Here is a 25,004-nt window from a genome sequence, read left to right on the forward strand (position 1 = left end):
TTTGAGGAGATTACAAGTAGAATAGATAAAGGGGATGTAGTGGATGTTGTATATTTGGACTTTCAGAAGGCTTTTGACAAAGTGCTACACATGAGGCTGCTTACCAAGTTAAGAGCCCATGGTATTACAAGTTACAAACATGGTTAGCCCATTGGCTGATTGGTAGGAGGCAGCGAGTGGAAATAAAAGGATCCTTTTCTAGTTGGCTGCCAGTGACTAGGGGTTCTGTAGGGGTTGGTGTTGGGATCACTTTTTTTATGCTGTAAATCAATGATTTAGATGATGAAATACATGTCTTTGGCCAAGTTTGCAGATGATACGAAGATTGGTGGAGGGACAGATAGTGTTGAGGAAACAGGCTGCAGAAGTACTTAGATTAGAAGAATGGGCAAGAAAGTGGCAAATGAAATACACTGTTGGAAGATGCACGGTCATGAACTTTGGTAGTAGAAATGTGCAGACTATTTTCTAAATGGGGAAAAAATTAAAAAATCTGAGATGCAGAGGGACTTGGGAGTCCTTGTGCAGAACACTCTAAAGATTAACTTGCAGGTTGAGTCTGTGGTGAGGAAGGCAAATGTAATCAAGAGATCTTTAATACAAGAGCAGAGATGTGATGCTGAGGCTTCATAAGGCACTGGTGAGGCCTCACCTTGAGTATTGTGTACAGTTTTGGGCTCCTTATCTAAGAAAGAATGTGCTGGCATTGAAGAGAATTCAGAGGAGGTTCACAAGGATGATTCTGGGAATGAAAGAGTTATCATATGAGGAAAGTTTGATGGCTCTGGGTCTGTACTCACTGGAATTTAGAAGGATGGAGGGGTGTCTCATTGAAACCTTTCAAATGTTAAAAGGCCTAGACAGAGTAGATGCGGTAAACACAAAGTGCACTGCAGATGCTGTGGTCAAATCAAGACGTACAAAAAAGCTGGATGAACTCAGCAGGTCGGGCAGCATCCGTTGAAAGGAGCAGTCAATGTTTCGGGTCGAGATCCTTAGTCAGTTTCCTGACGAAGGGTCTCGATCTGAAGAGTAGATGTGGGAAGTATGTTTCTCATGGTGGTGGAGTCTAGGACAAGAAGGTGCAGACTCAGGATAGAGGGGTGTCCATTTAAAACAGAGATGCGGAGAAATCTCTTTAGCCACAGGGTGTGAACTTGTGGAGTTTGTTACCACAAGCAGCTGTGGAGGCCAGGTCATTGGGTGAAGATTGATATGTTCTTGACTGGACACAGCATCAAAGGTTACAGGGAGAAGGCCGGGGAATGGGATTCGGAGGGAAAAAAAGGATCAGCCATGATTGAATGGTGGAGCAGACACGATGGGCCAAATGGCCTACTTCTGCTCCTTTTTCCTATGGTCTTATCAAGATGCCCAAACTAGAAGAAGAAGAAAGGTGTCCAGAGCTGTCAGAACCATTTCCTGCAGTCTCAGAATCAACTCCTGCAATCACCACGGAGGAGGCCCCAGAACCTGACATTGTCTTCACAGCCACAAGTCTCACCGGCCAAGAAGAGTGTTCCCCCTTTGTCAGGAAAAGTTTTATCAAACAAGAGTAAGAAATCATTCACAATGTTTAAATCTTTAGGCTTAAATGGGACAATTTAAAATTCACTATGTTGTGGACATCTGTGTATAGTTGTTGCATTATATAGTACAGTCGGCCCTCCTTATCCGCGGATTCCACATGCACCGATTCAACCAGCTACGGATCGGGAAAACCCAGAAGTTCTCTCTCCAGCACTCGTTGTTTGAGCATGTACAGACTATTTTTTCTTGTCATTATTCCCTAAACAATACAGTATAACAACTATTTACTTAACATTTACATTGTATTAGATATTATAAGTAATCTAGAAATGACTTAAAGGTACAGGCAGTCCCCGGGTTATGAATGAGTTCCGTTCCTGAGTCCCTCTTTAAGTCGGATTTGAAGTTGGAACAGGTACATCCGGTATTATTTAGTGTCAGTCAAACGTTTTTCTTAGTCTATAGTACATATTTTACCTTTCTATGCATATAAAACACTTAAGAGACGTGTATTTCAATAATTAAACCACTGTGTTGCTTAGTAATAATTGTAGCTTTCATCGGGGCAGGGCCTTTCACGTGCTCCATTAAAATTGTTCCGATCGTTGACTGACTGTAGCCTAACGCTTTTCCAATGGCGTTTCACCTCTTTCCGATCACTTTATTGCTTCCACCTTATTTTCAATCGTGATCGTGATTATTTTCATGAACAGAAACACTACGGATTCAGAGCTGCGCTGGGTCCTAATGTCCACCGCACTGAGACATGTTAAATAAAGTCCAGAGTTCTGCTGGGTCCTGAAGACCACCACACTGAGACTGGTTAAATAAGGGACTTGAGCATCTGCGTTTTTGGTATCTGCAGGGAGTCTCGGAACCAATCCCCCGCGGATAAGGAGGGCCAACTAAATATATATAGTTGAAATGCATTCTGTATTGAGTTTGAGTTTATAGCTAAGCAGGGAGGAGTCTTGTGTATTTAATATTTCAGTAATACTTGAGCAATCTTGTGTATATATGTTGGTTGGTTAAGCATTCTTGTTTGTTTAAATAATTCATTACAGGTTATGTGTATAAATACATGAATTCCATATGTCCTTACAGTAGCTTGTGATATATGTGTGCCTCGCTTAAAGTAAAAAAAAAGTTGGACTTTCACTCCTAGCTCTCTTGCTTTTCTTTGAATTTGTTTAATGATTTGAAGTTACAAAATGTAACAACTTGCCCTTAAATAAGACTGAGCATAAAGAGTGGGTGATGTGGGTCAAACCTCTTCCAGAGTTTATCTATTTGGCTTATTACCGATGAAATATGTGACAAGCCCACGATCATTCCTTTTCTTGCATGAGCCTGAGGCATCTTGGCACTCTGGTGTTCCAGGCAAACAACGTTGTGCTGGATCATCTCATCAAGCTTTTGGTCAGTGCTTCTAATTGACCCAATAGTGTTGAAACCACCCAGTTGCTGATTCAAATATGTTATTAGCAAATATAATTATTTATTTCATAGAAGCAGGACTCATTGCATTATTTATGTGCCTTATCTTAAATTTAATATTTTTGCAAACAATTACTTGATAATATTTTTAAAGTTTTTCTCATGGCCTATCAATGTGTGATTGATAAAGAAAATAATGAACTTTCTTTTCTATAGCATTTTTTTTTTCAAAACCTCAGGATGACCACACTGCTGAAATATATTCACGGATGTGATTTAAGAGATTTTGTTGTGGATTGGGATTTAGATTACAGTGAAAATTATATTCAATTTGAGTATTCTATATGGTACAAATGCAAGAATCATTTAAAATTTTACACTACTCAGTGGTTATACGATAAACTCACTTAGTTTTAATATCTGAAGAGCGAAGTGAGAATGTATTGGACTGTTCATGTGGTTCATAATATAATTGATAAAATTGTAGAAACATGCTGCAATCATGGTTTCAGGCAACTGGCCAGCAAGTATAAATAAAATCACTGAAAAATATGAATATCCGACAGAAGAAGTGTTGAAAAGGAATTTACTAGAAGCAACTTAACAAGGAGAAGCAAAGTCTCTTTTCAATTTCACTGAAGTAGATGTGGATATCAAGTTTGTTTTTAACAGATTAAAACAGAACACTACCTTCATTAATTTTGTGTTCATATCAATTTCTTAAACAGAGAAAGGCTACAAAAATAAATGTGATGTTACTTTAGAGAAGTAATTTTAGAAAGTTTTAGAGTTGACAGTAATACATTAGGTATATTTGAAATAGTAAAAAAAGGTTTTATATGCTACCTCTTTATTTTGTAGAGTACATCAATTGCACCTACAAACCATTTGGCTGTTCCATCTATTGAGCAGAAATCAAATTCTTTATGAACTTTGTGCCAGAAGTATTCCAAGGTTTTGCTTAATTATCAAATAATACTCTGCATTTGTTATAGTAATTTGTTTTATGATTTGAGACATGGCGCATGATAAGTGGAACATGACTGAGGAACAATGTCACTTTGAATCTATGATTCCAAAAAGTACTTAACTACAGGGGCTTAACTAGGATTGTTGCTGGGGTTGTGGCAAGTTCCTTGACAAAAATTGGCTGCAATGTAAGCCAACATCTTGGGCATTGTTATGTCACATGACTATCATGGCAAACTGGAGAGCACTTGCTTTCTTTTTGTTGTCATAGCTTTTAATTTGAAACTACATCATTGTAAAAGCTTTATCACTGGTGACAAAAGTATGGGAAAGCAAATCTGCTCCTGCATGGGGAGTGGTGAAGAAAACCTTACGAATACAAACTTTCCAAAGTGTATTACAAATCTACTGTTTTCTCTAATAATGTTTCTGTTTGGGACCTTCCAAAACTGCCATTGAACCAGTGCCTGAGGTGGGTGGGGTGGGGGAAACCATAAGAAAAACATTAGCCATTCAAAGGGTTTAGCTCAGTGGAATTCTAGTTAAGATAAGGTAGATTACTCTGATCTGCTGCACTGCTGGTTATCTGTAGAAGGGCAGAAATAAAGGCTTGCTAGGGGGAGGGATCTTTTCTGCTTCATTCAAGTATTTGAATGATTAAAACAAAAACCAGATGATTTTTGCTAACCTGTTGATCAAAGTCTGGTTTTGATGGCATTTTTGTGTGTGGAACTTCCCTGGTTATCAAGATAGCATAGTGTTAATAGAAAGATGGAGGTTGCATAGAACAGAGAACAGAACAAGACAGATGGGCCTTTCAGCCCATCCAGTTCATCTACTCCTATCCTATGATCAGTCTAACCCATCCCTCTTATTTATTCATTTATTTTACATCTATCTAAGAGTCTTTTAAGTGCCCTGTTGTATCAGCATCTAAAACCACCTCCAGTAGTGCATTCTAGGTATTCATCACCTGTGTGTTTTAAAAATAAAAAAATAAAAATTATTAAACCTCCCTCTGAACGCTTTCTTAAACTTTATTCCACTCACCTTAAATGGATGTCTTTGATATTGTTCATTGCTGCCCTGGGGAAAAAAGGTATGCTGGTGCTGTCCACTCTATGCCTCTTATAATCTTAAATACCTCTATCAAGTGGCCTCACATCATCGGTCACTTCAGAAAAGCCATTGCTCGCTCAACCTTTCCTCATAAGACATGTTCTCTAATCCAGGTAGCATCTTGCTAAATCTCCTGTTCATCCACTCTGAGGCTCCCACACCTCTCATAAGGAGGTGATGTGAACAGAGCACAGTATTCTGTGTGGTTTATCTAGGGTTTTATCTTGCTGCAACGTTACCTTGGGACCCTTGAGTTCATTCCCCTGTCTAATGAAGACCAATACACCACTTAACATCTTAACCACTCTATCAAATTGTGCAGCAACTTTGAGGGTCTCCATGCTACTCTGCCTTCAAGTTCAATCTCTCAAAGTGATTCACTTCACACTTTTCCGGATTGAACTTCATCATCACTTCTCCACCCAATTCTGCAAGTGAACAGCCAGAAGTTGTGGTCCTGAACTGGAAGGGGAGCAGTCCTGGGAGCTCCAACCTGACAATTCGTTGGGCCCCCTTCACCACGCGATGCAGGTCTTGTTGCTCAGCGGCTGTGCAGCTGGCATACCACACTGTGGCTCTGTTGGTCAGGATGGTTTCAATTGTGCTTCTGTAGAAGTTAAGCAACAGCTTTTGTTGGAGTTGGGCCTGTTTCAGCTTTCTGAGGTTGAAGAGTCTTTGTTGTGCCTTTTTTACAAGCAGCGAGGTGTTGGTGGTCCATGTCAGCTGCTTTGACAACATAACTCCAAGGAACTTTAGGTTTTACACACTTTCCACTATCTCTCCATGTATATGGAGGGGGGTGTGCACTCTGTCCTTTGATCTCCTGAAGTCAATGATCATCTCTTTTGTTTTTACAAGTATTACGGACTAGGTCATTGTCCTTACAATTTGTCACCTAAAACACTCAATCTTTTGCAGATGTACCATGGAGAACATTCTAACAAGCTACATCCTGTCTAGTATGGGAGGGTTACTGCACAGGATTGAAAGAAGCTAGAGAAACTTGTAAAATTAGTCAGCTTCTCTGTAATATCAGAGACATCTTCAAGGAGTGATGCCTCAGAAAGGTGGCGTCCATTATTAAGGACCCCCATCACCCAGGGCATACCCTCTTCTCGTTGTTACCATCAAGAAGGAGGTACAGAAGCCTGAAGGCACACACTCAGTGATCAGGAACAGATTCTTTCCCTCTGCCTTCTGATTCCTAAATGGACATTGAATCCATGAACACCACCTCACTTCTATTTGCACTATTTTTAATTTAACTGCTATATATACATATATAAACTTACTGTATTTTTCCTAAATTATCATGTACTGCATTGTACTGCTGCTGCTAAGTAAACAAGTTTCATGACATATGCCAATGATATTAAACCTGATTCTGATTCTGAAGTGCAGGAATTGCTGGGGCCCAAGCAGAACTATTTAAAACCTCCTTAGTGACAGAAGAGGGACCAGAGGTTTGGAGGATAGCTAATGTTTGAAAAAGGCTCTAAACATACACCAGGAAATTATTGGCTGGTGAGATTGACATCAGTTGTGGGAAAGTTATTGGGAGGTGTTCTAAGGGACCGGAAATATATGTAAGTATTTGGATAGATTTGGACTGATTAAGGATAGTCAGCATGGCTTTGTGAGTGGAAGATCATGTCTAACCGATCTTAGAGTTTTTTGAGGAAGTTACCAGGAAAGTGGATGAAGGCATGGCAGTGGTTTAGGAAGGCATTTGACAAGATCTTGCAAGGGAGGCTGGTCAAGAAGGTTTAGTCGCATGGTGTTCAGGATGAGGTAGTAAATTGGATTAGACATTGGCTTTGTAGGAGATGCCAGAGAGTGGTAGTAGAGGGTTGCTTCTCTGACTGGAGGCCTGTGACTAGAGGTATGCCACAGGGATCAGTACTGAGTCCTTTGTTGTTTGTCATCTCTATCAACAATCTGGATGATAATGTGGTAAACTGGATCAGCTGATTTGCAGATGACACTAAGATTGGGGATGTAGTGGACAGTGAGGAAGGTTATCATTGGCTTGCAGAGGGATATGGATCAGATGGAAAATGGCAGGTGAAACATAATGCAGACAAGTGGGAGTGCACTTCAGTAAGACCAACCAGTGTGTGTCTTGCACAGTGAACGGTAGAGCACAGACGAGGGTGGTTAAACAAAGTGATCTGGGAATGCAGGTCCATAATTCATTGAAAGTGGCGTCATAGTAGATAGGGTCATAAAGAAAGCTTTTGGCATATTGGCCTTAATAAATCAGTGTCGAGCACAGGAGAGGGGATGTTATGTTGAAGTTGTAGAAGATGTTTGTAAGGCCTCATTTGGAGTATTGTGTGCAGTTTTCATCACCTCCCTACAGAAAGATGTTAACAAAGTTGAAAGAGTACAGAGAAAACTTACAAGGATGTTTTTGGGTCTGGAAGACCCGAGTTATAAGGAAAAATTGAATAGGTTAGGACTGTATTTTTTAGAACATAGAAGGCTGAGAGATTTGATAGAGATTTACAAAATTTTGAGGAGTATAGATAGGTTGAATGCAAGCAGGTTTTTTTCCACAGAGGTCGACTACCAGAGGTCATGAGTTAAGGATAAAAGGTGACATGTTTAAAGGGAACATGAGGGGAAGCAACTTCACTCAGAGGGTTGTGAGAGTGTGGAATGAGCTGGCAACACAAGTGGTGCATGTGAGCTCGGTTTCAATGTTTAAGAGAAGTTTCGATAGGTACATGGATGGCAAGGGTATGGAGGGCTATGGTCCTGATGCAGGTTGATGGGAGTAGGTAGTTTAATGGATTTTAGCATAGACTAAGTGGGCTGAAGGGTCTGTTTCTGTGCTGTACTTCTTTATGATTCCATATCCCTAGAAATATCACTAGTTACTTACCTCCGGGCAGAATATGCTCTGTCTACTACCTTCCGAATAAGCTGCCGAGTTTCCATTGATCCCATGCCTCATGACTTTCTGGATGAAGCTATCATGGGGTTCATGCATATTTCTATTATTCCTTCTTCATCAAATACATGAAATGCTGATTGAGCAATGATTCCTCTTGTTTAAGACAGATTGCAGTCACATAATTATTGCTTTATCTGTCTCCTTGATGCTCCTTGCCATGAAAAACTAATGGCTTGTATGAAAGATATTTAAAATCTATAGTATATTCCTTCTTAGAAACTGAGTCTCAAGATGGCGCTCATGGAGTAAACCGCATCTAGGCTTTGCTCCAAACCTTTAACGTTTTTTTTAACCTACAAACACCCCTTAAACTTATTTTAAAGGGGTCTAAACATATAGAATTTTTCTTCTTAAACTATTTGAATTATTCTCAACTTGCTGAAATGTCTAAAGCAAAAGAACCGAAACAGACGAAAGAACCGTTAACTTTAGAAGTAGTTGTGAAGTTTATAGAAGCTAAATTTGAAGATCTGGAGAGAAAATTACTTGGAAGATTTACACAGTATGACGAACGTTTGAAATCACTCGAAGAAAAGTTCCTGACCCTTTCACGGGAATCAGAAGAACAACAAGCAAGCATTTTGGTTCTTGAAGAAGCCGCTCGTAAGAAGGATCGTATAATCGAAAAAATACAAGAAGAGCAAACTTTGACGATCCAACAGATGGATCGTTATAAAGTTAAAATTACTGATTTGGAAAATCGTTCTCGAAGACAAAATCTTCGGTTAATTGGGATCCCGGAAAAATTTGAAAGCGGTGATCTGACCGTTTTCTTCTCTAAATTTCTAGTGGATGTCCTGGGCGCAGAGGTCCTGGATAACCCCCCGATAATCGATCGAGCACATCGGGTCTCCAGATTTCAGGCAGATTCAAGTCTGAAACCGCGACACGTAATTCTTAGAATCCATTATCCTCATATCAAAGAACGTCTGATTCGTGCGGCTCGTAAAAAAGGTATGATAACCTATCAAAACTTCAATTTTCGCATTCTGGAGGACTATAGCCCGGAGGTATTACGGGCTAGGCTGGCTTTTAGATCGGTTATGTCGAATTTTCACCAGAAAGGCTACAAGCAAGCATTGCTGTTTCCAGCACACCTGAGAGTCACCCTTCAAGATGGATCTTTTCGGCTGTTTAAATCGCCAGCGGATGCTCAAGGTTTCCTGGAACAATGACATTTGATCGGGCTGACCAATGTAATTTAGCCTATAGATTTGGATCTGTTATAGATTGACGTTTGGGGTTTTTTTTTGATACGGTTCACATGTATTTCTTACATACGGTTAAAGCTCTCTTTTTTTTACTGGGCTTACTCTGATTTTATATCTTTTTATATTATTAATCTATTAGCGTTGAAAATGACCTATTAGGGTTATTTTTTTCTTTTTTGTTTTTCTTTTTTTTAAATCGATATACGCTCTTTTTTTACACTTTTAACATTTGAATATTAAGATTGGGAAAAAATAAAATGGCGTTTCTTCTTCCCGACAGACTCCAGTGTTTGCAGCGTCATAACTGTTTTGATGTGTTTGAAAGTTTTAAACTTTCATTTATTGTTTTAATTTTTTTTAACCTTTTTGTTTATATACATTTATAACATTAATTTTATATTTTAACTTTTGCTTTATCAACCCTTTTTTATAATGTGGGTTGTTTGTATTTTTTTAACTTTGTTACGTTTGAGTTGCCGTCTTGAGACAAGGGGGTAATTTTAGTATTAGATCGCTCGCTTGCCTCTGTTTGGCTTTTTTCCTGGGGTTTTGAGGGTGGTGGGAGGGGGATTTTTCTTTTTTTTTCTTTTTTTTGCTTGCTTTTTGCTTAGTTTTATTTCATGGGCTTATATGAAACTACAAAAATGGCTGCAGTGCTGTGACTTCCGGTTTCCCTTTGAACTTACTTCCCTCTTCCGGGTTCATGAGTTCACTTTTCTTTCAAACCTATATGTTAACTGTAATATATATTGTCAATATGGATAAGACTATTAACTTTGTTTCTTGGAATACTAATGGTTTAAATCATCCGATCAAACGGAAAAAAGTATTCAAAGTATTCCATAGAATGAATGCTAATGTTATTTTTGTACAAGAGACTCATGTAAGGAAGGTGGATAGTCAGCGGTTGTTTGGGTTTTGGAAGGGCCAACAGTATCACTCAAATTCGCAAGCCAAAGTGAGAGGTGTTTCTATTTTTATAGACTCATCAACTGCTTTTATACATCATGAAACAATTTCAGATCCACAAGGTAGATTTTTGCTTATTACTGGTTTACTTTTTAATCAAAAAGTTGTTTTAGTTAATGTTTATGCTCCAAATACTGACTGTCCTGAATTTTTTAAATGCTTATTTACATCCTTTCCTAATCTGAATCAATATAGATTGATAATGGGCGGGGATTTTAATTGTTGTCTAAACCCTTTGATGGATAGATCCAAGCCCACTCAAACTTTTCCGAACAAATCGGCTTCTCTTATTAATTCTTTTATGATTGATTCAGCTATTTGTGAAATTTGGCGTTTTCTACACCCTAATGACAAAGAGTTCTCATACTTTTCCCATGTGCATCATAATTACTCAAGAATTGATTACTTTTTCATTGATCAGCATTTACTTATAGATGTTATGGATTGCAAATATGACTCTATTGCTATATCTGATCATGCACCTTTGAAGTTATCTATTAAGGTGACGGATTCATATATTAGTACTAAAGGTTGGAGGTTTAATCCTGTTTTACTGCAGGACTCTGACTTTGTTAACTTTATTAAACAGCAAATTGATTTGTTTTTTTTCAATAAATTCTACAGCAGACATCTCTAGTGGAATTTTGTGGGATACTTTTAAGGCATATATTCGTGGACAGATTATTTCATATTCTGCCGGAGTTAGGAAACGAACTAATTCTAAAATATTAACATTAGTTGATAAAATTAAGGCAATTGACAAGATCTACTCATTGACCCCTAGTAAAGAACTTTATAAAGAAAGGGTGGAACTTCAAATGGAGCATAGTTTATTATTAACCTCCTCGATTGAAAGTCAGTTAATTAAATCGAAAGCTCAATTCTATACATATGGAGATAAGTCTGGTAAACTACTAGCTAACCAATTGAAAATTGTTTCGGATAAGCGACAAATTACTAAGATTCGCAAACAAGATGGTACTTTGACGATTGATCATAAAGAGATAAATAAAGCCTTCCAAGATTTTTATAATTCTTTATATCAATCAGAATGTACTAAGAACTCTTCTATAATGAATGAATTCTTAAGGAAATTGAATATTCCAAAAGTAACTGTTGAGGATAGTGTATTTTTGGACACACCTATTACGGAGTCTGAAATAGAAAAGGCTATTTTCTCAATGAACTCGGGTAAAGCTTCGGGTCCAGATGGTTTTTCTGCAGAATTTTTAACATCCTTTTCTTCTATACTTTCTCCTTGGCTTTGTAAAATTTTTAAAGATGCATTAAGTATAGGTAAACTACCACAATCTTTTTATAAAGCTTCTATTTCCTTAATTCTTAAAAAAGATAAAGACCCCACTGAATGTGCATCCTATCGGCCTATATCTTTGCTGAATACGGATTTTAAGATTTTTAGTAAAATTTTGGCTATTAGATTAGAAAATATATTGCCTCTGATTATTTCTGAGGATCAGACTGGATTTATTAAAAATCGCTATTCATCTTTTAACATTAGAAAATTAATTAATATTGTTTATACCTCTTCATCTAAAATCCCAGAATGTGTCATTTCCTTAGATGCCGAAAAAGCATTTGATAGAGTCGAATGGTCATATTTATTTAATACTTTGCAACATTTTAATTTTAGTTCAAAATTTATATCATGGATTAAATTAATATATCAGAAACCTTTAGCTTCGGTCTTCACTAATAATCAAAGATCCCCTTTTTTTCAGTTATCTTGGGGCACAAGGCAAGGTTGTCCTTTAAGCCCTTTATTATTTGACATTGCTTTGGAACCCTTGGCTATAGCTATTCGTGAATCACCCAATATTTCAGGTATTACCCGTAGGGAGACGATGTATAAGGTATCATTATATGCGGATGATTTGTTATTATATATATCTGACCCTGAAAGATCTATTCCTGCTATTTCTTCTTTGCTTGCTCAATTTAGTAATTTTTCTGGATATAAATTGAATTTTAATAAGAGTGAACTTTTTCCATTAAATATGCATACTTCAATTTATAATCAGGTACCATATAGAATTGTTACAGACTATTTTACTTATTTAGGTATTAAAATTACTAAAAAACATAAAGATTTATTTAAAACTAATTTTTTGCCTTTAATAGATCAAATTAAGCAACTTGCTAATAGGTGGTCCCCACTATCTTTGTCTTTGGTAGGTAGAATTAATGCCATTAAGATGATGATACTACCTAAATTTCTATATCTATTTCAAGCATTACCAATTTTTATTCCTAAATCTTTTTTTGATATAGTTGATTCTAAAATATCTTCGTATTTGTGGCAGAACAAAAATCCTAGGCTAGGTAAAAAATATTTACAGAAGCCTAAGAAGGAGGGCGGTTTGGCTCTACCAAACTTAAGATTTTACTATTGGGCAGTTAATATACGGTATTTGATATTTTGGACACAAGAATCGACTATAGTTGCTGGCCCACAATGGGTAAATTTGGAATGTAAATCTGTGCAAGATTTCTCATTGATCTCAATCTTAGGATCTTCACTTCCTTTTTCATTATTCAAAATGAATAAACAGATAACTAATCCTATAGTCAGGTATACATTATGAATCTGGTTTCAATTTCGTAAATTTTTTGGTTTGAATAAGTTTATGCTGTCAAGTCCTATAATATCTAACTACTTTTTCCGACCATCATCTATAGATCAAGCTTTTCTTTTATGGAAAACAAAAGGTATAACATGTTTTCGTGATCTGTTTTTGGATGATAACATTATGTCCTTTGAACAGTTATCTAATAAATATAATTTATCTAAAACCCATTTTTTTAGATATCTACAAGTTAGAAATTTTTTATATAATGAACTAAAGTCTTTTTCGAAAGAATGTCCATTGGACATTACAGAAAGAATTTTAGCTCTTAATCCTTGTCAAAAGGGCTTAGTAGCTATCATTTATAATATGATTATGAATGTACAACCAGATATATCAGAAAAAATTAAGAAGGAATGGCAGGAAGAATTGCATTGCCCTATATCTATTGAGCAATGGGAAAAAATTTTATCATTGGTAAACTCATCCTCTATCTGTGCTAAACATGCTCTAATACAATTTAAGGTTGTACATAGAGCTCACATGTCTAAAGATAAACTTGCTCGATTTTATTCTTATGTTAATCCAACCTGTGATAGATGTCATTCTGATATTGCTTCGTTGACCCATATGTTTTGGTCTTGTCCTTGTCTACAAAACTATTGGAAAGATATTTTTAATATTATTTCAAGAGTCTTAAATATTAATCTCCAACCACATCCTTTTACCGCAATTTTTGGTCTACCAATGATAGATAATAAGCGTTTATCCGCTTCATCCCAACGAATGATTGCATTTGTTACACTAATGGCTAGAAGATCTATTTTACTGAATTGGAAAGAAATTAACCCTCCAACTGTATTTCAGTGGTTTTCTCAAACTATTTCCTGTTTGAGCTTAGAAAAAATTAGAAGTGTGGTTTTTGACTCTTCAGTTAAATTTGAGGAAACTTGGAGACCATTTATTCAACATTTTCATATGAATTAAATGGTCTGATCCTGAACCTTATTGTTATTATCCTGAATTGTGTGGATGGAGGTTGGGAGTCATTGGCACTGCTGTATGTATTTAACATTATGCGATTGCCCATGTTGGTTAGTTTTTTTTTAGTTTTTTTTTTAGTGGTTTTTTTTGGGGGGGGGTTTCTTTTTTTTTTCTTAATTCCTTTACATTATACTATGAGTTTGAGAGACTCTGTGTATTGATTAATACATATTTGATTGTTAATTAATTTATTATGTACTCTCAAATGTTTTGTACTAATATTTTTCTTATGTTTTTCTTAAAAAATTAATAAAAAGATTTGAAAAGAAAAAGAAAGAAACATAGAAAGCCTATAGCACAGTACAGGCCCTTCGGCCCACAAAGCTGTGCTGAACATGTCCTTACCTTAGAAATTAACTAGGGTTACCCATAGCCCTCTTCTTTTTTAAGCTCCATGTACCTATCCAGGAGTCTCTTAAAAGACCCTATCATATCTGCCTCCACCACTATCACCGGCAGCCCATTCCACGCACTCACCACTCTCTGAGTAAAAAACTTACTCCTGACATCTCCTCTGTCTCAATTTCCAAGCATTTTAAAACTGTGCCTTCTCATGTTAGCCATTTCAGCCCTGGGAAAAAGCCTCTGACTATCCACATGATCAATGCCTCTCATTATATTGTACACCTCTATCAGGTGACGTCTCATCCCCTGTCGTTCCAAGGAGAAAAGGCCAAGTTCACAAAAACTATTCTCATAAGGCATGCTCCCCAATCCAGGCAATATCCTTGTAAATCTCCACTGCACCCTTTCTATGGTTTCTATATCCTTCCTGTGGTGAGGCGACCAGAACTGAGCACAGTATTCCAAGTGGGGTCTGACCAGGTTCCTATATAGCTGCAACATTACCTCTCGGCTCCTAAACTCCCATGATTGATGAAGGCCAATGCACCGTATGTTTTCTTAACCACAGAGTCAACCTGTGCAGCTGCTTTGAGAGTCCTATGGACTTGGACCCCAAGATCCCTCTGATCCTCCACACTGCCAAGAGTCTTACCGTTAATACTATATTCTGCTATCATATTTAACCTACCACAATGAACCACCTCACACTTCTCTGGCTTAAACTTCATCTGTCACTTCTCAGCCCACTTTTGCATCCTATCAATGTCCTGCTGTAACCTCTGACAGCCCTCCACACTATTCTCAACACCCCCAAACTTTGTGTCATCAGCAAATTTACTAACCTATCCCTCTACTTCCTCATCCAGGTAATTTATAAAAATCATTCAGAGTAGGAGTACCAGAACAGATCCCTGAGGCACACCACTGGTCACTGACCTCCATGCAGAATATGACCCTTCTACAACCACTCTTTGCCTTCTGTGGGCAAGCCAGTTCTGGATCCACAAAGCAATGTCCCCTTGGATCCCATGCCTCCTTATTTTCTCAATAAGCTTTGCATAGGGTACCTTATCAAATACCTTGCTGAAATCCATATACACTACATCTACTGCTGTACTTTCATCAATGTGTTTAGTCAGTTCCTCAAAAAATTCAATCAGGCTCGTAAAGCATGACCTGCCTTTGACAAAGACATGCTGACTATTCCTAATCATATTATGTCTCTCCAAATGTTCATAAATCCTGCCTCTCAGGATCTTTTCCATCAACTTACCAACCACTAAAGTAAGACTTACAGGTCTATAATTTCCTGGACTCTCTCTACTCCCTTCTTTGAATAAGGGAACAACCTCCACAACCCTCCAATCCTCCAGAACCTCTCCTGTCCCCATTGATGATGCAAAGATCATCGTCAGAGGCTCAGCAATCTCCTTCCTCGCCTCCCACAGCAACCTGGGGTACATCTCATCCGGTCCCAGTGACTTACCCAACTTGATGATTTCCAAAAGCTCCAGCACATGCTCTTTCTTAATATCTATATGCTCAAGCTTTTCAGTCTGCTGTAAGTTATCCCTACAATTGCCAAGATCCTTTTCCATAGTGAATACTGAAGCAAAGTATTCATTAAGTACCTCTGCCATCTCCTCCAGTTCCATACACACTTTTCCACTGTCACACTTGATTGGTCATATTCTCTCACGTCTTATTCACTTGCTCTCCACATACTTGGAGAATGCCTTGGGGTTTTCCTTAATCCTGTCTGCCAAGGCCTTCTCATGCCCTTTCTGGCTCTTCTAATTTCATTCTTAAACTCCTTCCTGCTAGCCTTATAATCTTCTAGATCTCTATCATCACCTAGTTTTTTGAACCTTTCAGAAGCTTTTCTTCTTGACTAGATTTACAACAGTCTTTGTACACCACAGTTCCTGTACCCTACCATCCTTTCCCCGTCTCATTGGAACGTAGCTATGCAGAACTCCATGCACATATCCCCTGGACATTTGCCACATTTCTGTCGTACGTTTCCCTGAGAACATCTGTTCCTAATTTATAGTTCCAAGTTCCTGCCTGATAGCCTCATATTTCCCCTTACTCCAATTAAACACTCTCCTAACTTGTCTGTTCCTATCCCTCTCCAATGCTATTGTGAAGGGGATGGAATTGTGATCACTATCTCCAAAATGCTGTCCCACTGTGAGATCTGACACATGACTAGGTTCATTTCCCAATACCAGATCAAATACAGCCTCTCCTCTTGTAGGTTTATTTACATATTGTGTCAAGAAACCTTCCTGAACACACCTAACAAACTCCATCCCATCTAAACCACTTGCTCTAGTGTGACACCAATCAATATTTGGGAGATTAAAATCTCCCACCCCACAACAACCCTGTTATTATTACACCTTTCCAGAATCTGTCTCCCTATCTGCTCCTTGATATCCCTGTTACTATTGGGTGGTCTATAAAAAATACCCAGTAGAGTCATTGACCCCTTCCTGTTCCTAACTTCCACCCACAGAGACTCTCTAACCAGGGGTGTCAAACTCATTTTAGGTCACGGGCCGGATTGAGCAAAATGCAGCTTCATGCGGGCCGGATCAGTCGGACGCGTGCGAACGCAGCTTTCGTTGCCTCCGTTTTTTCAGCCTGCTCTCATGTGTCTCAGTCTCTGCTATAACTACAAAGTGTTTCACTTTACAAATTCCATTTCTTATGAAGAAGACTGCCGAATAAACACTAAAACCCCTGAAAACCTGGTACCTGAATAAACTCAGCATTAGCCATATCATACGCCATAGGCGCTTCGATTACTGGGGCCAGCTTTAATAGTAATTAGATATTATCTCGCGGGCCAAAGATAATTCCATCGCGGGCCGGATTTGGCCCGCGGGCCTTGAGTTTGACATATATGCTCTAGACAATCCCTCCATGATTTCCTCCTTTTCTGCAGCTGTGATGCTATCTCTGATCAGCAGTACCACACCTCCACCTCTTTTGCCTCCCTCCCTGTCCTTTCTGAAGCATCTTAAGCCTGGCACATGAAGTAACTATTCCTGTCCCTGAGCCATCCAAGTCTCTGTAATGGCCAAAACATCATAGCTCCAGGTACTGATCCACGCTCTAAGCTCATCCGCTTTGTTCACATTACTCTTTGCATCAAAATAGACTCATCTCAAACCACTGGTCTGAGCATGTCCCTTCTCTATCACCTGCCTATCCTGCCTCTCACACTGTCTACAAGCTTTCTCTATTTGTGAGCCAACTGGCTTTTCCACCGTCTCTTTAGTTCAGTTCCCACCCACTAGCAATTCTAGTTTAAACTCTTCCCAATAGCCTTAGCAAACCTAACCACCAGGATATTGGTCCCACTGGGATTCAAGTGCAACCCGTCCTGTTTGTACAGGTCACGCTTGCCTCAAAAGAGGTCCCAATGATCCAGAAATCTGAATCCCCGCCTCCTGCTCCAATCCCTCAGCCACGCATTTATCCTCCAACCTCATTCTATTCCTATACTCACTGTCTTCTGGATTTTTAAATCTTAATTGTGTGAATATTAAATCTAATTAATTAAAACCAAAATGTCAAGAAGGTAACGTAATATGTTTTAATTGGATGTCTTTGTATAATTTCATTTGATTTGCAAAAGCAAAACTGATAAAAATATGTCTATGGAAGTTTGACTGTAACACAAATTTGAGATATATTCTTCTATTCCATGTTCCTCTCAGTTTACCAAAAATATCTTCTGTTTTCACTTTCCCTTAGTCTTTATTTGCTATACCTTTTGTAATCAAGTGATCAGCAAGTTTGTGATATTGAATTGATTTCTGATAGATTTGAGATAGGTCATAAGTGGTGCGTGATTAGAAGCCAAATGTATCAGTAGCTCCAGTGGTAAAGAAATTTGGTATTCTTGGGAGTTGTTGAAGTTACCTTGGTTGGCTAATTCTTTGGATATTGTAAATGGAATATGCAGCAGAATTGTGCACAGAAATTAATGAATTGAAACATAATAGAATCAGTGACAATAGACAATAGGTGCAGAAGTAGGCCCTTCGAGCCTGCACCGCCATTCTGAGATCATGGTTGATCATCTACTATCAATACCCGGTTCCTGCCTTGTCCCCATATCCCTTGATTCCCCTATCCATAAGATACCTATCTAGCTCCTTCTTGAAAGCATCCAGAGAACTGGCCTCCACTGCCTTCTGAGGCAGTGCATTCCACACCCCCACAACTCTCTGGGAGAAGTTTTTCCTTAACTCTGTCCTAAATGACCTACCCCTTATTCTTAAACCATGCCCTCTGGTACTGGACTCTCCCAGCATCTGGAACATATTTCCTGCCTCTATCTTGTCCAATCCCTTAATAATCTTATATGTTGCAATCAGATCCCCTCTCAATCTCCTTAATTCCAGCGTGTACAAGCCCAGTCTCTCTAACCTCTCTGCGTAAGACAGTCCGGACATCCCAGGAATTAACCTCGTGAATCTACGCTGCACTTCCTCTACAGCCAGGATGTCCTTCCTTAACCCTGGAGACCAAAACTGTACACAATACTCCAGGTGTGGTCTCACCAGGGCCCTGTACAAATGCAAAAGGATTTCCTTGCTCTTGTACTCAATTCCCTTTGTAATAAAGGCCAACATTCCATTAGCCTTCTTCACTGCCTGCTGCACTTGCTCATTCACCTTCAGTGACTGATGAACAAGGACTCTAGATCTCTTTGTATTTCTCCCTTACCTAACTCTACATTGTTCAGATAATAATCTGCCTTCCTGTTCTTACTCCCAAAGTAGATAACCTCACACTTATTCACATTAAACGTCATCTGCCAAGTATCTGCCCACTCACCCAGCCTATCCAAGTCACCCTGAATTCTCCTAACATCCTCATCACATGTCACACTGCTACCCAGCTTAGTATCATCAGCAAACTTGCTGATGTTATTCTCAATGCCTTCATCTAAATCGTTGATGTAAATTGTAAACAGCTGTGGTCCCAATACCGAGCCCTGTGGCACCCCACTAGTCACCACCTGCCATTCTGAGAAACACCCATTCACCGCTACCCTTTGCTTTCTATCTGCCAATCAGTTTTCTATCCATGTCAATATCTTCCCCCCAATGCCATGAGCTCTGATTTTACCCACCAATCTCCTATGTGGGACCTTATCAAATGCCTTCTGAAAATCGAGGTACACTACATCCACTGAATCTCCCTTGTCTAACTTCTTGGTTACATCCTCGAAAAACTCCAATAGATTAGTCAAACATGATTTGCCCTTGGTAAATCCATGCTGGCTCAGCCCAATCCTATCACTGCTATCTAGATATGCCACTATTTCATCTTTAATAATGGACTCTAGCATCTTCCCCACTACTGATGTTAGGCTGACAGGACGATAGTTCTCTGTTTTCTCCCTCCCTCCTTTCTTAAAAAGTGGGATAACATTAGCCATTCTCCAATCCTCAGGAACTGATCCTGAATCTAAGGAACATTGGAAAATGATTACCAATGCATCCGCAATTTCCAGAGCCACCTCCTTTAGTATCCTAGGATGCAGACCATCTGGACCTGGGGATTTGTTAGCCTTCAGTCCCATCAGTCTACTCATCACCGTTTCCTTCCTAATGTCAATCTGTTTCATTTCCTCTGTTACCCCATGGCCTTGGCCCATCCATACATCTGGGAGATTGCTTGTGTCTTCCCTAGTGAAGACAGATTTAAAGTACTTATTAAATTCTTCTGCCATTTCTCTGTTTCCCATAACAATTTCACCCAATTCGTTCTTCAAGGGCCCAACATTGTTCTTAACTATCTTCTTTCTCTTCACATACCTAAAAAAGCTTTTGCTATCCTCCTTTATATTCCTGGCTAGCTTGCGTTCGTACCTCATTTTTTCTCCCCGTATTGCCTTTTTAGTTAAATTCTGTTGTTCCTTAAAAATTTCCCAATCATCTGTCTTCCCACTCACCTTAGCTCTGTCATACTTTTTTTTTAAAAAAAGTGAAAGACTACACCCAACTGAATGGACAAACAACCAATGTGCAGAGACATAAACAGTGCAAATACAAAATAAATAATAATTTAAAAAAAATAAGAAAATAAGTATGAAGAACATGAGATGAAGTCCTTGAAAGTGAGTCCATAGATTGTAGGAACAGTTTACTGATGAGACAAGAATAGTTGAAAAATGTTATCCCCACTAGTTCAAGAGCCTGATGGTGGATGGATAATAATGGTTCCTGAACTTGGTGGTGTGGGTCCTGCAGCTCCTGTACCTCCTTCCTGATGGCAGCAGCGAGAAAAGAACTTGGCCTGGTTGGTGGGAGTCCTTAGTGATGGATACTGCATTCCTGCAACAGCATTACTTGTAGATGTGCTCAATGGTTGGTAGGACTTTTCCTATGATGGACCAGACTGTATCATTACTTTTTGTAGGGCTTTCTGTTCAAGGGCATTGGTGTTTCCATACCAGGCTGTGATGTAGTCAGCCAATGTCCTCTCCAGCACATATCTATAGAATTCTGTCAAAGTTTTAGATGTTATGCTGAATCTTTGCAAACTTCTAAGGAAGTAGAGGTACAGCCTTGCTTTCTTTATAATTGTACTTGCGTGCTGAGCCCAAGACAGATTCTCTGAAACTATCACACAGAGGAGTTCAAAGTTGCTGACACTCTCCATCTCTGATCCTCTGAAGACTAGCTCATGGATCTCTGGTTTCCTCCTCCTGAAGTCAATAATCAGCTCCTTGGTCTTGCTGACATTGAGTGAGATGTTGTTGTTATGGCACCACTCAGCCAGATTTTTAGTCTCCCTCCTGTTTGCTGATTTGTCACCACCTTTGATTCGTCCAACGACAGTGGTTTCTTCAGCAAACTTAAATATGACTTTGGAGCTGTGTTTAGCGTCACAGTCAAAGTGAGTAGAGAAAGGGGCTAAGCACACAGCCTGTGCTGCCTCTGTGCTGATTGATATTGTGGAGGAGATGTTGTTGCCAACCCAAACTGACTGGGGTGTAGAAGTGAGGAAGTCAAGTATCCAATTGCATTAGGAAGAATTGAGGCCTACGTCATGAGCATTCTGATGTATGCGTCTTTGCTGTCCAAATGTTCCCAGGTTGAGTAAAAAGCCAATGAAATGGCATCAGCTGTTGACCTGTTGTTCCATTGAGGTAGTTGGCCATGTTCTTGGGCACTGGTATAATTGAAGCCTGCTTGAACCAGATGGGAACCTCAGGTTTTGGAAAAGTCATAAGTTGAGTTGTTTGCTGAGGAATAGATAGCTTCTGATCAATTAATTTTCTCGTCAATGGCAAGTTCCCAGGGCTTTGGTGTGATATTTGGCAGTGGAAATTCCATTGGAAGTCAAGAGCATGTGGTTATACTTTTACCTGCTCGAAATGGACATTGCATATCATTTAAAGTTCTTGCCATATACACGTTTATATCTTGGTGCATACTTCTTCATGCAATGAACTGTAATAAATGTAGTTGAATGGCTTTTCAAGAAATGTTCCAGTTTCTTATCTTGGAAGCATGATCATCACTAAAGCAGCTAAAAACACTGAGTCTGGAGTACTGTCCTAAGAGATTTTGGCAGTGATGCCTTAAGGCGTAAGGTGATAGTTTACCAGCAACTTAAAATTCTGCTAGGTCTGACTCTAGCCAAGGGAAGTTTTTTGCCAATTACCCAGTGTCTTTCATTTTGCTAGTTCTGCTTGGTGTGACAGTTGGTCCAATGTTCCCTAATGTCATGGGCAATAACTCCCCCCTGATTTGTACAATTCAGGTCTTTTTTTTATGTTTGGACCAATGCTCTACTAAGGTTGGAAGCTGAGTGACTTTGGAAGAGTTCAAACTGAACACTGGTGACACAAACAAAATGCTGGAGGAATTCAGTAGGCCAGGTGGCACCAATGGAAAAGAGTAAACAGTTGGCATTTCAGCCCAAGACCCTTCATCAGCACTGCTGAGTTCCTCCAGCATTTTGTGTGTGTTGATTGGATTTACAGCATCTGCAGATTTTCTTGTCTTTGAGCACTGGTGACTACCGTTTTCATCAATTTGTTGCTGATTGAAATAATTTGGATAGGATAGAAATGAACTGGATTGGATTTACATTGTTTGGGTAGACTCCAACCTGACTGCATGAGCATTGACTTCCCTAACATCTGGTAATTTCACCCCCATCTCTCTTTTTCTATTCCCTATTCAGGCTCCACTCTCACTCCTTCTCATCTCCTCACCTACTTATCACTTTCCTCTGATACCCCTCTTTCCCTTTCTCCCATTGTTCACTCTCTTTGCCTATCAGATTCTTTCTTCTTCAGCCCTTTACGTTTTCCACTGGTAATCTCCCTGGCAACCCCCCCCCCCCTCCCCAGCACCTGTATCTCTGTCTCCCTCATTGGTGGGTGAAGGATTGTAGCCAATTCTCCAGGTTTAACAAACTTTTAATGCCATAGATCAGTGAGTTGTTTTGTTATGTCTCTCCTCTCGCTGTGAAAGGGGATATCTCGTTTTCCCTTTATTCGAGAGAGAGAGAGAGAGAGAGAGCCTGTGGCTGTCGAATTGTTGGGTGAATGCTTAGTTTTAGTTGTACTGCAATCATGGTCTTTATTGGAGGGCTTTACTATTGCTTACTTGGTGGGAGGAGATTGCTGATGCTTTTTTGTGGAGTGGGTGGCTCTGCTTTGCTGCTGCTTGTGCGTGGGAGGGTGGAGCAGAGGGGCTTTGGAGTTCTAACGGTTTAATGGTTTCTCATTCTTTGGGCACTCCTGTTCTGGTGGACGTCTGCGAAGAACAAGAGTTTCAGGATGCATATATTTCTCTGACATTACATGAAACTATTGAACTCTTGAATTTCAGCATCTGCAGAACCTCATGTTTTGGGTTTACACTGTATTTTCCCAGCTGAATGGTATTTCATGTAGACTGGTAGATGCTGTTGTTGCAGCTGTACTGCAACTTGATTAAAGGAGCAGAGTAAGTTCTGGACAATGTCCAGGTTGCTACTGCTGGATTATAGCCAGGACCCATATAGCTACTCATCCTACTTTTACAGAGTGAGTTGAAAGCTGACTTGGATGACAGGCTCCTTGCCGGTAGTTTTCGATTTCTTTCCAATCCCCTTTTTTTGCCTTGCACCAAGAGCCTTGTGTCAACAGCCTGATCCAGCATGTTTGCATTTTTTCATTTTTACTCTTCCTGTGCACCCTGACCAGTGAACAGAATTTCAGTCTGTGACCAAATGATTTTGTCGTCAACTACTGAACTATGTTTTGGAATTTCCTGGATGAACTTCTCTACCTCTCTTTCCTCCTTTCTACAATGCTCATTGAAACTCATCTCCATGTTCTAGTTTTTGATCAGCTGTCCTAACAGCTTCTTTTGGGGTTGGTCTCACAGCTTTGTTATTGCTCATTTGATACCCTTTGCGATAATTTACCATGTCAAAGGTCCTTTGTTGACGTTGGCATTATTCAACAAATTGGATCTGTGTTGGCTCTGATCTCACTATCAGACTCTCATTTCTGCATTCTAAAAGAAATGCTTTCCCTGTGTATATGATGAATAAACTCTTCTCAGGCTTCCAGCCGGGTACCTGTATTGATTATAATCGATGACAAATTCTGCCCTGATGAAGATGGCGGAGTTTGTCATCGAAACATCGGTTATAATTGATACCTATACTTGGCTGGAAGCCCAAGAAGAGATTAAGTTCTTAAAATTTGACAGGATGTAGAATTGAAGGGAGAGAGATGGCTTCCTTGGCATGGGATGGGAAACAACACGTAGATTTTAAATTTCAGAATCGGAATCAGGTTTATTATCACCGGCATGTGTCGTGAAATTGGTTAACTTAGCAGCTGCAGTTCAGTGCAATACATAATATAGAAGGAAAAAAAAATAATAATAAGTAAAAAAGTAAATCAATTTTTGTGTGTGTGTGTATAGAATAGATTAAAAATTATGCAAAAAACCAGAAATAATAAATATTTAAAAAGTAAGGTACTGTTCGAGGGTTCAATGTCCCCTTAGGAATCAGATGGCAGAGGGGAAGAAGTTGTGCATGAATCACTGAGTGTGTGCCTTCAGGCTCTGTACCTCCTACCTGATGGTAACAGTGAAAAAAGGGCATGCCTTGAGTGCTGGAGGTCTTTAATAATGGACACTGCCTTGAAGATGTCCTGGGTACTTTGTAGGCTAGTACCCAAGATGGAGCTGACTGAATTTACAGCTTCCTTCGGTCCTGTGCAGTAGCCGCCCCGTACCAGACAGTGATACAGCTCTCCATGGTACATCTATAGAAGTTTTTGAGTGTATTTGTTGTCATACCAAATCTCTTCAGACTACTAATGAAGTATAGCCGTTGTCTTGCCTTCTTTATAACTGCACCGATATGTTGGGACCAAGTTAGATACTCTGAGATCTTGACACCCAGGAACTTGAAACTGCTCACTGTCTCCACGTAATTTCTATTACACGTGAACAGAATGAGGATAGAGAGATGAGGAAATGTTTATATGCAAGGAGTTACAATGGCATGGAGAGCTTTCTCAGACATGTATAGTACAGATCATTACATGTTATATGGGAAGGGTAGATAAGCCTTTGAAACAGGATTGTGTGACATTCTGGTGTTTTTTATATATACTTGGATACAAGAGGAAGATGATGCAGATAGGATGATCAAGTAAGTGGTCTCTAAGTGTAAACTTTTGTGCCCAGGAATTTCACATGTGATGTATGATGGGTGGCTGATCCAAAATAATTTTTCATTTAATCCTCATCGAAGTTGAATTTCCTGTTTGACACAGATGGTGGA

At 39.2% G+C, this 25,004-nt stretch overlaps 1 protein-coding gene across 3 annotated transcripts in view; it reads left to right on the forward strand.

Annotated features, from left to right (window-relative positions):
- The window catches only part of msraa (methionine sulfoxide reductase Aa), a 312,445-nt gene that overhangs the window by 25,055 nt on the left and 262,386 nt on the right, over positions 1-25,004 (forward strand). The gene's annotated exons all lie outside the window — the stretch shown is intronic.

This window comes from Hemitrygon akajei, chromosome 9, assembly GCF_048418815.1.
Source record: "Hemitrygon akajei chromosome 9, sHemAka1.3, whole genome shotgun sequence".
Classification (NCBI taxonomy): Eukaryota; Metazoa; Chordata; class Chondrichthyes; order Myliobatiformes; family Dasyatidae; genus Hemitrygon; species Hemitrygon akajei.